The following is a 14,548-nucleotide window of genomic DNA, read 5'->3' as shown; positions in this document are numbered from 1 at the left end:
TTCATCTTTGTGAGAGGAAGACCCTTTGTGATCACTGAGCAATGGCTTCATTAGTAGCTTCAGCTGGTGCACCCCCACCACCACCACCACCTCCTCATAGGAAGAGAGGACCACCTCCACAGTTCATTACCAACACAGAGGAGGAAGAGGATGAAGAAAAGGAACAGGAGATACAGGAAACACCGTTTTTACAAGAGGAGCCCCGGGTATCTCATCATAAAACTAGTTTCATTTGGCAGTTTTTTTCATTTCCTGAAGGACAGAAAAAAGTTAATGCTCGATATGTGACGTGCCTGATATGTAAAGAGGACTTATCTAGAGGCACAGAAAAGAAGTATAGTTACGGCAACTATACTATGCACCGTCACATGCTGAGGTGGCATCCACTAAACTACAGCCGGGCAGAGATGCGTGACCTTCAGGACAATCCACCAACTCCTGTGGCCAGGACATCGTCACAGGTATCTCTGTCGGGGCCAGAGGCACGGGAAACCGTGCCAAACATTCAGGACAACTTTGTCCATATGAAGATTACCTGTTTATATTGTGGTACATTGCTCTCATGTGCCAATATGAACATTAACTTAATAAACAGAGCATTTGAAAACCACAAGTGCTCTAAACGCCCCAAAAAGTAAAAAAAATGTTTTGCTCCTGTTGAGCCCTTTCCAATGCCTGTTTTTTGTTGTTTCCCCCCCCAAAAAACCAAAAAAAACATAAAACTGTTCAAAAAATACAAAAAAAAAATGTTCAGAAAAATAAAAAAATATATATAAAACAACAAAAACATAAAAAAAAGTTCTTTTCAGAACTACCTCCCCTTTATAAAAAAATTGCTAGAATGTTTAGCACTCTGGCAAGCTCTATTTCTTTTGGTTCGCTTCCCGGTTCGCTCGCCGGTACGCGAACCGGGAGCGAACCAAAAAAAAAAAAAAAAAAAAGAAGAGTAAGTATAAGGGAAGTAAACAGAGAGTAATGTTAAAACAAAGACAGCTATAGGGACTAAACCAGAGATACTGTTTAATAGATTTATTTACCGAAGAAAAGATGGAAGAGGGTATAATTGTGAAAAAGAAAATAGATAAGGAAGTGAAAGAAAAAAAGGAGAGTAGAAGAATAACAAAGAAGAGTTTCTTAGAGAATGTGAGTGAATGTTCAAAATAAGATTAAAACATGTGGAATAACAGAGAGAAAAAACAGAAAGCAGAAAAGAAGAAGTAACAGAAAAGGAATAATTGAAACAGCAAAAAATGTAAATAACATAGGGGCATATTATCAACATAGGCAATAAAAGTTTCGCAGCTTTTATTGGCAGAAATGTGTCGCTAAAGCCGCTTTTGCAGCAGAAAACTGCCGCTACAGCCGTTTTTGCAGCAGTTTTCTGCCGATAAAAGCAGCAATAATTTTATTGGCTGTGTTCATAATATGCCCCTTAGTGTGCTTCAACTACACAGAGAAAGCATAATGAACAAGTAGTGAAAGAGTGATCAGTCAGAGAGACTAAGAGTAATAGAGACGGAGTGAGTGAACAAGAGTGAGGAACTATGAGGAGAGGGACTGAGAAAAGGAGTGGAAGGAGTAGAGTAAGTAAGTAAGTAATAGAGAAAGGAATGAGGGAAGTAGCAAAGGCAGGAAAGTTAGGGTTAAAGAAATGAAGCAGTGGAACTAATAGTAGTTAAATGTGATAGAAATGTAACGAAAAGAGTACAAAACATTTACCTTATAATTGTCGTTAACTTAGTCACTTGTTATTTTTATACTTTCAATCTGTGAAAGAGAGAACAAACATTTGAAAAATATTAAAACATGTATTTAAAAATTTGAAAAGACAAGGGAAAAGATTGAAGGACAAACAGTTTTTCAACAACTTTGACACTTACAGAAGCTTCTGCTTCTCCAGGCCCCCTACACAGTCCTAAAGATATACATTTTAAACTAACAGTATCTTGATGCAGATGAACTGAGGCCTATCTTGGAACATGGTGCATCTTTTGCACTGCTGTTGTCTCACAAAAGTGACGCAATCGCAGCGCAAAAGAGGTGCACAATCATCATAAAACTGTTCCTAACATTTTAAATGATTGTTTCAGGATGGCAATAAGGTGTGTCCTATCCAAACGTTTGTTTCAGGTGAGGCCTACTCAGGGTTGCAGATCAAATTTAGCCTTGTTGAAGAGTTCAGAGGAGATAATACATGTGCAGGGCAACCAATAAAGTTCAGACTTCCTCTGTTTCCCTGGAGAGGCCTAAACTTCATCTGCACAATTTGATTCGTAATGTTACGAAACACAGGTAATGTATTTGAAAAATATGCAATTTCTTTTGCTCATTTCACAATCACATCACTTGTGTTTCCTTTGGTTAGGTATCTCATTATGCAGATGTAGTCCAGCATATGAAAGAGTACGCACTGAATGCAACAACTTTGACACTTACAGAAGCCTCACCTTCTCCATGCCTCCTACACAGTTCTAAATGTACATCATAAATACAAACAGTACAGAATTAACTATACATGTTAAATGGTTTATTTTTGCTGTTCTCAGAATGTATCAAATTTCACTAAAAACAGTGACTTGAAGGTATTCATCATATAACAGCGGGGAAAAAAAACCACAATCAAAATGATTGTGTTTAAAAAACCCATATAACATAGCCAATCAGAAATCAAAACTCCTCAAAAGTAACTTACTTTCCATGACGTCGAAGGATATCCTATGAACAGCTTACACTCTGTTGTGCTGTTATTATTTTCAGCCCGCCACTTTCTGAAAGAAAAGCTCCATCGTTTTGAAAAATATGTTACATACAATAAATGACTTCTCGCTCTCTACCACACTTTTCCTCAAGGCCAAATCGTGTAAGAGCCATTTATAACTCTTGGAATTCTTGTAAGCAAATCCTGTCATTTTGTATTTCCGCAACTTTCAGAAAGAAAACGTTCAAGATCACTTTCACAATCCTAGACTAGTAATATCTTACCCTTTTTGCTCACTCATGTTCTACATTTCCTATGACACTGATACTGCTTACTATGAAGCAGACTTACACTACCTCTATGACTACTACAATTATTTAATTCTCTACATCACTTTTAATCACAAAGCAATATAAAACAGTAGATAAAATTATATCAACCCCTAGAATCATTATACGCCAGTTACCTACCCTAAATTCTCTTTTCTGAAAACAGAAAGTAAGAATATTTTTTAGTAAAAAGGCAACATTGTATCGTAGTCAAATGGCAATAATTTCCGAAACAGCAAATTTTTTTACATTTTCAATAACCTGTGTAATAAGCGGATCTTGTCAAATAACCATCATGCAATATAATAGCTGCAGTTACAAATCTTCTTCCTAAAATCAACGACTGTGTAGCCACAACATTTGTAATTACTTTCATCAGGTTTATATAATTGGATTTTTAAAATGACATTATAATCAAAAGTTTGGACCAATAATCTAGACAGCATTGCAGACTTACATTCCCTCTACTCCATGTTTTGATTGGCTGCTTGAATTAGCTTATAAAAAGAAACAGTTTTTCTGAACTCATTCAAAGTGCAGTTATTTTTCCATGACGTCAAGTGTTATGGTAAGAAGACCGTTTGCTTTGGGAAATACTCTGTTGCCCTTCAACTAATCTGTGCCCACCACTTTCTGTAAGAAAATCTTCTTTTTTTCCAGGAACTATTGTCTCTGTACTACACTTATCCTCAAGGCCAAATCGTGTAGGAGCCATTAGAACCTCTTGAAATTCCTCAGAGCACATCCCGAGATTCTTTCCCTAAAATTTTAGTTTTAAAAACACCAGGTAAGAATTTTTAAGGTCATACGGCAATTTTTTTTTTAAAGTTAAAACAGAATCGTTGCAGAATGACCAGCCGTTTCTAGACTTTAAATAAGCTGTGTAATGTCCTGATGTTATTGAAGGACCGTCATGATATATAATTGCTGCAGTTACAAAAGTCCTTCCTGATATTGACAACTGCGAAGCTACAAATTTTTTAATTAAAGTTGTCAATTTTGTTCCATCAGCCCTACATCGTTGGAACATTAAAATGACATACTGGCCATATGTTCGTATAAATAATGTTGACATCATTTCAGATTTACATTGGCTACACTCCATGTTGTGATCAGCTGCTTTTACTAGCTTATTAAAGGACACTGATTTACTGTCTGGCAAAGTTAAATATATAAATCTTTCTGAGTCTACACTAGTAGTACTTGATACCCTACAGTTCTCGCAGTCATGCTGCCATTGATAAGAAAGCCCAAACAGGTGATCTACATCTACACCTTCAGCATGCAATACATCAAGCATATACATTAAAAACTCCTGACAATCTTGCTGAATATTTTGAGAGAATTGTGTTTGACCTGAACATCTGTCTAACAGATTTCGAATTTCAGACACACTTTCTATTTTTGTTCTATCAGTGCTACATTTCTCTAACACAGAATTTAACAAACTGCAAAATCTGTGATCCGAATTGACCACAATCTCTTCTTTTACATTTTGTAGAGAAAACAAAACATTAACCACTACATTAGCATAGCAGTTGACACCAGAACTGTTTTCAAATTGAAAACCAACAACATCTTCAACAGAATCCTTTTTCTTTCTGCTTATAATTTCAGGTTCATCAACTTTTCGTCTTTTTGGTACAACCTCCCTAGTATTGGTCACATTTCTTCGTTTCCGGCCTACCACACGTTTCTCAAACAAAGGATATTGAGGCAAATGTGGCGCATACTCTCTTCTTAACCTATTGTATTCCTTAACACAATCTAGATCCGCACAAATGTTTGTGACATCACACTCAATCAAGTACAATCCCGATAAAGTTCTAACTCGTGACAATGCCACATATGCCATACCCTCCTTGAACACAGAACTGCCAATATTCACCAGTGCACTGTCTACACTTAAACCTTGTGATTTATGGATTGTCACCGCATATGCCAAGCAAACAGGAAACTGCTTACGGCGAACATATAAGTCTTTTACAAGCAAAAATCTAGCAGAACAACGACCAATTAGCTGTACTTCCTCAATGCCATCAAATTTAATTTTTAAAAATTCAATTCCATCTCTATTTCTGTATTTCACAAAATCAACAACATTACCCATTGATCCATTTACCAGACCTCTTTCAACATGTAAATTCCTTCTTAAAATTATACGGCAATTTAAGCACACATTCAGAGTCTTTTCAAAACCTGCAGTTTTAGATATAGTCTTCTCTAATGAATCCAATTTTGTTTTCAAATTCTCAGACAAAATAATTGTTGATCCCATATGCTCTACTCTGTCAATAGCTTCCAGTTTCACAATCTCTTGGTTTTCTAAATACAACATTTTGTTGTTGAAGATGGCACATTCTACAAGAGTTGGCATCAAACATATTCCAGATTTCTTCTCAGTAATTTTCTGAAAAATATTCTCAGGCACAACGTCTTGTTCTGGATATAAATTTGACAGTAATCGTGCATGTAAAGCTTGTTTCCCATGCTCGGTCACTTTTCCAATTCTAACATCTTGTAGAATATTCTTGTAAACTTCATCCTTCGCCTGACGCATATTTTCATGCAGTTCAGCATAATTGAAGTTTAACCATTAATTGACGTTGCCAATGCTCCCTAGGCACTTCCTGGTATCTTCATGCGTGAGCATTTTGAACACAGGTTGTCCTTTCACTGGTGTCAGCTGCAGAAGATCTCCGAAAACAATGATGTGTTTGCCACCAAATAACACATCATACTCTGTTTTAAGAACTTCTTGCATTCTAAAATGCACAAAGGCAAGCATGACTTTGGAAACCATGCTTACTTCGTCAATGATAAGAAGTTTCATTTTCCTCAAGACTCTTGAAACTTCACAACAAGCATCTCCAGATAACTTGTGGTATTGTAATTTGTTGTCATGCTCCACTGGCAGCATCAGTAGACGATGCAAAGTAATACCTTTAATGTTATGTGCTGCCAGTCCAGTTGGAGCGGTGACAACACAAGACAGCGATGACTCAGTCCTTTCCTTCAAATAACATGAAATTGCTTTAATGAGGAAACTCTTTCCAGTTCCCGCTTCTCCACTCACGTACAGTCGGACAGGCTTCAACGATGTACATGAGCACTCTTTCTTCTCATGACTTAATCCATGATTAATTTGCTTGGTAACTTCGTCATATATTTTCCTCTGCTCAACGTTGAGTTGTCTTTCCAAGTCTTCTAAGTTAACCGCATCCTCGTGAGCATGTGCCATGGCTCTTTCCACTTCATTCATGGCAGTGGCAGCTTCATTTTCGATAACAGGTCCTCCTAGTGGATCCTGACTCAATGAAACAGAACTCTGACTGTCCTGAGAACTGTCTCTGGCAATCTCGGCTGCAATCGTTGCTTCCTGCTCGATTTCCGCATTCAACATTTGTATATATTTGGGAAAAGCAGGACATTCTATGGTCTCCTTGGCGGCAGTGAAAGAGTCTTCATAACAGAGGAAATCTCCAAGCAGTTCCTCTTCTGCACGCCAAGGCTTGAAAAGTTGCAAAAGTGCTAAATAGAAAAACCTTTTTTTCAGGAGATTCGCCACTCAATTTTCGATGGTTTACCAAGTGGCATTTTCTTTGCTTGACCAGACATCCCTCACTTCCAATTACAGCATACACTCCTTTATCAATATCTTCTTTGATGTTCCTCTTGAATATGTAATTTTGTAGAACCTCATACAGACAAACATTCTCGAGGTGACTGCTTCGATTTGGATAATATGTATCCAACATGTTGGTCTTCAAAATGTCGGTACTGTTTGGCTCCTTTTCCGCCAAATACTCAATTTCCCGCACAGGTTTCAGAACTCGATTACGCGTTGCAGCAAGACCAAGACTCGCCCAAACGATACTCCTAGATTTGGCATAGAGACTTGCTGAAGACAACCGGTCAGAACATTCGTAAGCTCCGATTTCTCGATGCGACAACATCTTCAGACTGAAACTGTACAACTTCTTACTGAGGCTCTTTTCATGGGAAATGTCCTCCCACATATCTTTCAATTCTGTCTTTTCTTTTTTGGTGATGTAAGATGTCACATACCGAGCCACAGCCATACAGTTATCAGCCACAAACTGTATATCCATGTTAGCATTCCACATGGACAAAATCACTGGGTTGTAGTCGTTGATGTACTTGGACTCTTCGTTCCTCTTCAAATTGTATGTGTTTTTAGGTGATTTCCTTGTCACATTATGTCGTAGCAAAGACATCAAACTGTTCACTCTTCCTTTAGAAATCACCGGTCGTGGAAAGGCGAAACGACATTTGGTGTAGAACTTGTCCTTGTTTCTGAATTTACGGCGACAGTACTTTCCGCAACGATGGCTTTGGAAGCGTAGAACTTGTTCTCTTAGGCTTTTGTCCTCCTTTGCGTTTAGAACAGCACATGTAGAATACTGTTCTATGAAACTCATCACTAAGTCTTCTGGATCTGTTCCAAATTTAGGTGCATCCTTGATCCACAGCAGCATATGTATATGAGGAGCACCTCTTGCTTGGTACTCCTTTCTCCAGAAGAAATCCAACACCTCTCCAAGAGGTGGATTCTTCTTATTCATGATGAAAGACATCATAGCTTCAAATCTATGATTGAAGTACCTGCATATATTCACTGGATCCAAAGAGCACAGTTCTCCGGGTGTCTTGAATTCGATGTTTTCGATGTTTCCATTTGCCTCTCGTAGAAATTCAAGTAAGTCTTCCCAGCCATACTCGGCACAGCTCAGAGTGAGGAACCATGTGGGAGTTCCTAAGTTCCTCAGCATACATTTTAAATCACCATGACGACGGTACCAGTACTCATTAGTACCACGCTGACACGCCATGAGATTAATCAGGTGACAATCCAAAATACTGTCTTGGACATTGACTTTATCCATAAAGTCACTTGCCGAGATGTTTTGCATCTGTATACCACTTTTCAAGATGTGGTTCACTGCATATGACAGTCCAGACAGATCGCTTTCAAACAGGAGATGAAACAAATAGGGAATGCATTGTCGAAACCTAGCATCTTCTGCATACAATCGTAAAGTCCGGTATTCAGAAGCAGGAATTTGATGAGGTCGCTCATCATATCTTCCTCCTTGACCTGTTGGAAATAGCTGTGGAAAACACCGAGCTTCCAAACTTTCCTCCCAGACACTAATGGGACTCCCTTTGGCTTGTTTCATTTGAAACAACTCAATAGCATTCCCCATGACTTCCTTGGAATGCAAAGGATGAACACTATAATGTTCATATATTTCTTCACTTTTAGAGGGTTCTACTTTCTCAATTTGACCAGCACACAAATCGCTATCCTCTTCCTCACTTACTTCCTCTTCTGCAACATATATATACATTCTTATAGTACTTATTATTTTTTTTCAAATGCAATGTTGCCTTTTTTACTTTCCTAACATCCACTAAATCTTGCCATATTTTTTTATTCTTTGTCGGAAACCCGTTAACTAAGATAACCAGAGGTTCCTCTTCCACTTTTTCTACTCCAATTGTGTTAATGTTTTTCTTCAAATCTAGAGGCAAATAAACAACTCTTCCCTTTAATCCTCTCTGTAAATCTGATGGAGGCAATTCTCCTGTCTTTGGCTCCATTCTTACAATAGCCTGAAAGGGATGGATACTTTGAATCAAAATAGATTCATAAGTATTTAAATCCTTCAATTCAGAAGGAATCTCAACCAATTCCAGATTATTATGAACCGCTCTAGCAGGCATCTGGTTTTGATTTAATTTGTTACAACAATAAGTACACACACGTTGATCCGATCCCAAATCAAAACAATTTTCTACCATCAAGTATGTAGCGCAATCCTTCCATTCACTATTATTTTCCCTTTCACTTCTTGCATATAAATCCACTAACTTAGTCTGATTCTTATAATAAGTGCGTCGACAACACACACAAGTGAAATGAGGCCTCTCACTTGATTTCACCTGAAACGTGGCAATTTCCTTCTGAAAATTATCTGTACTGGAAACCTGTACACTATCTTCCACATTACCCTCTTCTTCTGGGTCAATTTCAACATTCTCCTCTTTACTTCCAAAGTAACAAAACTCAATTTCTTCACACATATTCTTCACATCTATTTCAGAACCATGCAAAAGAGCAGCGCATAATTGTTTAAGCATAACTGCTGGACTCTTAGCATAATACAACATTCTAACTAATTTCCTCACTTTATTATGATGCACTGCTAGCATCCTGAAATGATGAAAAACACTCTGGCATACTCTCCTGGAAAGACAAGCCAGTGAATGACCATGCAAACCTGTCACTTCTCTCACTCTGCAAGGATCTAATTCTTGCAACAACTTCATTTTCTGCTTCAAACTTTTCTTATTAAATGTCCGTACAAAATCACAAAGCAAATTGATGGAATCCTGTCGCACACTGCAAATACTACTACACTTCCAGGTGTACACAGGTCCCTTAGGACGTCTTCCTAAAACCTCATTACCTAACATCTCTTCTGCCTCTGTTGTCACAAGTTTTTCTTTTTCAACTGGACAACCATCTTCCACCTCATAAGCTCGACCGCTGGTGTCAACTGCATGCACCAAATCATTATCCTGGAAATAACTCTCCTCATTGAAAAATGCCTCACAACTTGAACTATGCATCCATTCTCCGGAAAAAACTTCACAAAAATTACTACGATTAACTATTCTCTTCCATCTACTATTTCTTTTGAAATCATAAATTGCCTTGTTTAGCTTCCTAATTCTATTGATTATCAAAATAAATAACTTTCGTTTAATTTCAAATGCCTGATCAATAACTTTCTCAACTTTTTTTTTCTCTTATAAAAAAACACTTTCTGTTGACCTTTCTTAATATTTTTTAACAAATTGCCAATTATCCTGTTGCGGAACATTCGTTTACGAATGTCCCTAAACTGTTGTTTCCTTCTACTATCATGCACAGAGTTATCTCTTGCTCTAGCAGTAACATTTTTGATTGGCCTTTCCTTTCCGTTTAAATTGCTTCTCTTTTTCTGGACAAAAACTTTTTCTGTAGTACTACTTTTTTTTCTAGAAATGTTTCTTATGAATGTTTTCGTGGTCTTACCCGGTGCTTTCTTGGTGACTTGACGATTTTTTATTGTAGAGGACTGCTGCTGTAAATGATGGACCTGCTGTCTTTGACGTTTTGTAGCCTTTCTCATTCTCTCCTTAGTTGGCATTCTCAAAATTTGAAATGATCTGCAGTTGAATCTGTGGTAAAATATAATAAAAAATGTTATTAACCACTATTACCAAACAGTAAATCAATAACAGTCATCAAAAACTTAACACACTACTTAACATTTTTACATATAATATTTTTTAGTGCTTTGGCAAATTTAGAATACAGAAATAGCAGAAAAGAAATGGAATTCTTCTTCATTTTACCTGTCCTGTTTTATATGTGAATCTGATCTAATTTTATGAGCATATTTTAATATTTTATTGAAGACACTACACATAACCTGTTTTTGAAGGTGTGTTTAATTTAAAATTAAACAGTTTACATTTTTACTTTTCATTTATTGTAAATTTTAAAAATAAATGTTTATAGTTCCATAGGCTCAAGCAGGTCAGCTTCCCACCCTATGTCATACAATTCTGACAAATCGGCATCCTCATCATATTCTTCATCATCCTCAGGATTTAAATCATCCAAGGGATCTACTTCCACTGACGTTTCAATTACAAGTTCAATGATGAGGTCGAGATCAACTGATTGCTGATTGTCACTCATGTTGATGTTGTCGTTATCTTTAAAGAAAGAGAACAACAATGAGATGTTGCAGAGTAAGAGACAAATCTCAGAGATTATAATAGTAAATTTGTTTAACAAGAGTAACATTTTTCAGCTATTATTTAGCCATGTCCAGCGATGCTGAGGAGGTGAGGCCTATGTCCAAGTTTTCAGTGAACAGGACTCATCTCTTCTTAACCTTGGATAAGCCTCACCGACTCTGTGTCCCCTGCTCATACTTAAATGTACAGGGGCAGATTTATGCTAAGTGGCGCATCCCCACGGATGCACCAGTTAATGTGCACCGCTGCTCTGCCACCCATAGTGTGCCGCATTTACAATGTGGAGCACCATTGAGCAAAAACAGCACAGATGCGTCACGCATCTGTGCCGCAAAAGCAGCACATTGCAGGAATCACGTCATAAGCGCGACATGTCTACTGCAATGCACAGGAGGAAGCCTCACATTGCATGGTGCATCACTTCTTATGCCTGTTTCAAACAGGCGTAAGGATTTGATTCAACAATGCTATAAAGCTGACTCAGTGAAATCTTCTAAATTTCACTGTGTTAGTTTTACAGGGCTTTCATGCAAATTAATGCATACCTTGCAACAAAACACATATGAAAACTGACGCAGGTTTCATTTGGCACAGGACTTTACAGCATGACACATCTGCCTTGATGCATCAAGTTATAAATATGTCGCCACATAGCAAATGTTTTGCACCGCCGCTGCGTCACAAAAGTGACGCACAGTGACGCAAAAGAGACATACACCTATCATAAATCTGTCCCTAACATTTTAAATGATTGATTCAAGATTACGATAAAGTGTGGCCTATCCAGAGGTTTGTTTGAGGTGAGGCCTATTCAGAGTTGCAGATGAAATTTACGCTTGTTGAAGAGTACAGAGGAGATAATACATGTGAAGGCCTACCAATGAAGTAAGTCATATCCACTTCACTCTTGAACAAAGGCCAGACCTTTTCTGTGTCCATGGACAGACCTAAACTTCATCTGCACAATGTCATTCGTAAACTTAGGAAACACAGGTGATGTAATTGAAAAATGTGGAGTTTCTTTTCCTCATTTCACAATCACATCACCTGTGTTTCCTTTGCTTAGGTATCTCATAGTGCAGATGGACTCTAGCATATCAAAGAGTACACATAAGTTGAGCAGTGTATTCAACAAATTTGACATTTACAGAAGATTCAGCTTCTTATCTTGTTGGAGATGAAATGAGGCCTGTCTTGCAACATGGTGCATCTTTTGCATCACTCCTGCATCAGTTTCATGTGGCACGGGACTTTACAGCATGACACATCTGCCTAGATGCATCAAGTTGTAAATATGTCACCACATAGCAAATCTTTTGCACCGCCGCTGCGTCACAAAAGTGACGCACAGTGACGCAAAAGAGGCATACACCTATCATAAATCTGTCCCTAACATTTTAAATGATTGATTCAGGATGACGATAAGGTGAGGCCTATCCAGAGGTTTGTTTGAGGTGAGGCCTACTCAGGGTTGCAGATGAGATTTACACTTGTTGAAGAGTACAGAGGAGATAATATATGTAAAGGCCTACCAATGAAGTAAGTCATGTCCACTTCACTCTTGAACAAAGGCCAGACCTCTTCTGTGTCCGTGGACAGACCTAAATCTCATCTGCACAATGTCATTCGTAAACTTAGGAAACACAGGTGATGTAATTGAAAAATGTGGAGTTTCTTTTCCTCATTTCACAATCACATCACCTGTGTTTCCTTTGCTTAAGTATCTCATACTGCAGATGGACTCTAGCATATGAAAGAGTACACATAAGCTGAGCAGTGTATACAACAATTTTGACATTTACATAAGATTCAGCTTCTTATCTTGTTGGAGATGAAATGAGGCCTGTCTTGCAACATGGTGCATCTTTTCCATCACTGCTGCATCGGTTTCATGTGGCACGGGACTTTACAACATGACACATCTGCCTAGATGCATCAATTTTTAAATATGTCGCCACATAGCAAATCTTTTGCACCGCCGCTGCGTCACAAAAGTGACGCACAGTGACGCAAAAGAGTCATACACCTATCATAAATCTGTCCCTAACATGTTAAATGATTGATTCAGGATGACATTAAGGTGTGGCCTATCCAGAGGTTTGTTTAAGGTAAGGCCTACTCAGGGTTGCAGATGAAATTTACGCTTGTTGAAGAGTATAGAGGATATAATACATGTGAAGACCTACCAATGAAGTAAGTCATGTCCACTTCACTCTTGAACAAAGGCCAGACCTCTTCTGTGTCCGTGGACAGACCTAAACCTCATCTGCACAATGTCATTCATAAACTTAGGAAACACAGGTGATGTAATTGAAAAATGTGGAGTTTCTTTTCCTCATTTCACAATCACATCACCTGTGTTTCCTTTGCTTAGGTATCTCATAGTGCAGATGGACTCTAGCATATCAAAGAGTACACATAAGTTGAGCAGTGAATACAACAATTTTGACATTTAGAGAAGATTCAGCTTCTTATCTTGTTGGAGATGAAATGAGGCCTGTCTTGCAACATGGTGCATCTTTTGCATCACTGCTGCATCAGTTTCATGTGGCACGGGACTTTACAGCATGACACATCTGCCTAGATGCATCAAGTTGTAAATATGTCACCACATAGCAAATCTTTTGCACCGTCGCTGCGTCACAAAAGTGATGCACAGTGACGCAAAAGAGGCATACACCTATCATAAATCTGTCCCTAATATTTTAAATGATTGATTCAGGATGACGATAAGGTGTGCCCTATCCAGAGGTTTGTTTGAGGTGAGGCCTACTCAGGGTTGCAGATGAAATTTACGCTTTTTGAAGAGTACAGAGGAGATAATACATGTGAAGCCCTACCAATGAAGTAAGTCATGTCCACTTCACTCTTGAACAAAGGCCAGACCTTTTCTGTGTCCGTGGACAGACCTAAACCTCATCTGCACAATGTCATTCGTAAACTTAGGAAACACATGTGATGTAATTGAAAAATGTGTAGTTTCTTTTCCTCATTTCACAATCACATCACCTGTGTTTCCTTTGCTTAGGTATCTCATAGTGCAGATGGAGTCTAGCATATCAAAGACTACGCAGAAGGTTACAACTGTATGGAACATGGCTATGTAAGTCAAAAAATCAAAATCTAAATTTGCCAAGCACACATGGGGGCGTATTTACAAGGACCTTGCACCACAGGGAAAGGTCTTAAATTAAAATGGGAAAAATAACATCAGAGAGACTCAAAGGCCTTATAAATATGCCCCAAGCAACCTATGAAGCTCTAGCATTACATATCAAGAAACCTAATTGATTTCAAAAATCGTTTTTAAACACATCATCTAAATAAATTATATACCTACATTCATCAGGAAGTGACTTAAAATGCCCTAAGACACATGAAAGCGTTTTTTTTAAGCCCTTGCTCCATTTTTAGATCACTTTTAACATGGCTATGTAAGTCAAATAATCAAGATCTAAATTTGCCAAGCACAGATGGGGGCGTATTTACAAGGACCTTGCACCACAGGGAAAGGTCTTAAATTAAAATGGGAAAAATAACATCAGAGAGACTCAAAGGCCTTATAAATATGCCCCAAGCAACATATGAACCTCTAGCATTACATATCAAGAAACCTAATTGATTTCAAAAAAACGTTTTTAAACACAACTTGTAAAGCAATTATATTCATACATTCATGGGG

Source organism: Lissotriton helveticus, chromosome 12 (assembly GCF_964261635.1).
Source record: "Lissotriton helveticus chromosome 12, aLisHel1.1, whole genome shotgun sequence".
Taxonomy (NCBI): domain Eukaryota; kingdom Metazoa; phylum Chordata; class Amphibia; order Caudata; family Salamandridae; genus Lissotriton; species Lissotriton helveticus.
This window is presented reverse-complemented; position numbering follows the sequence as displayed.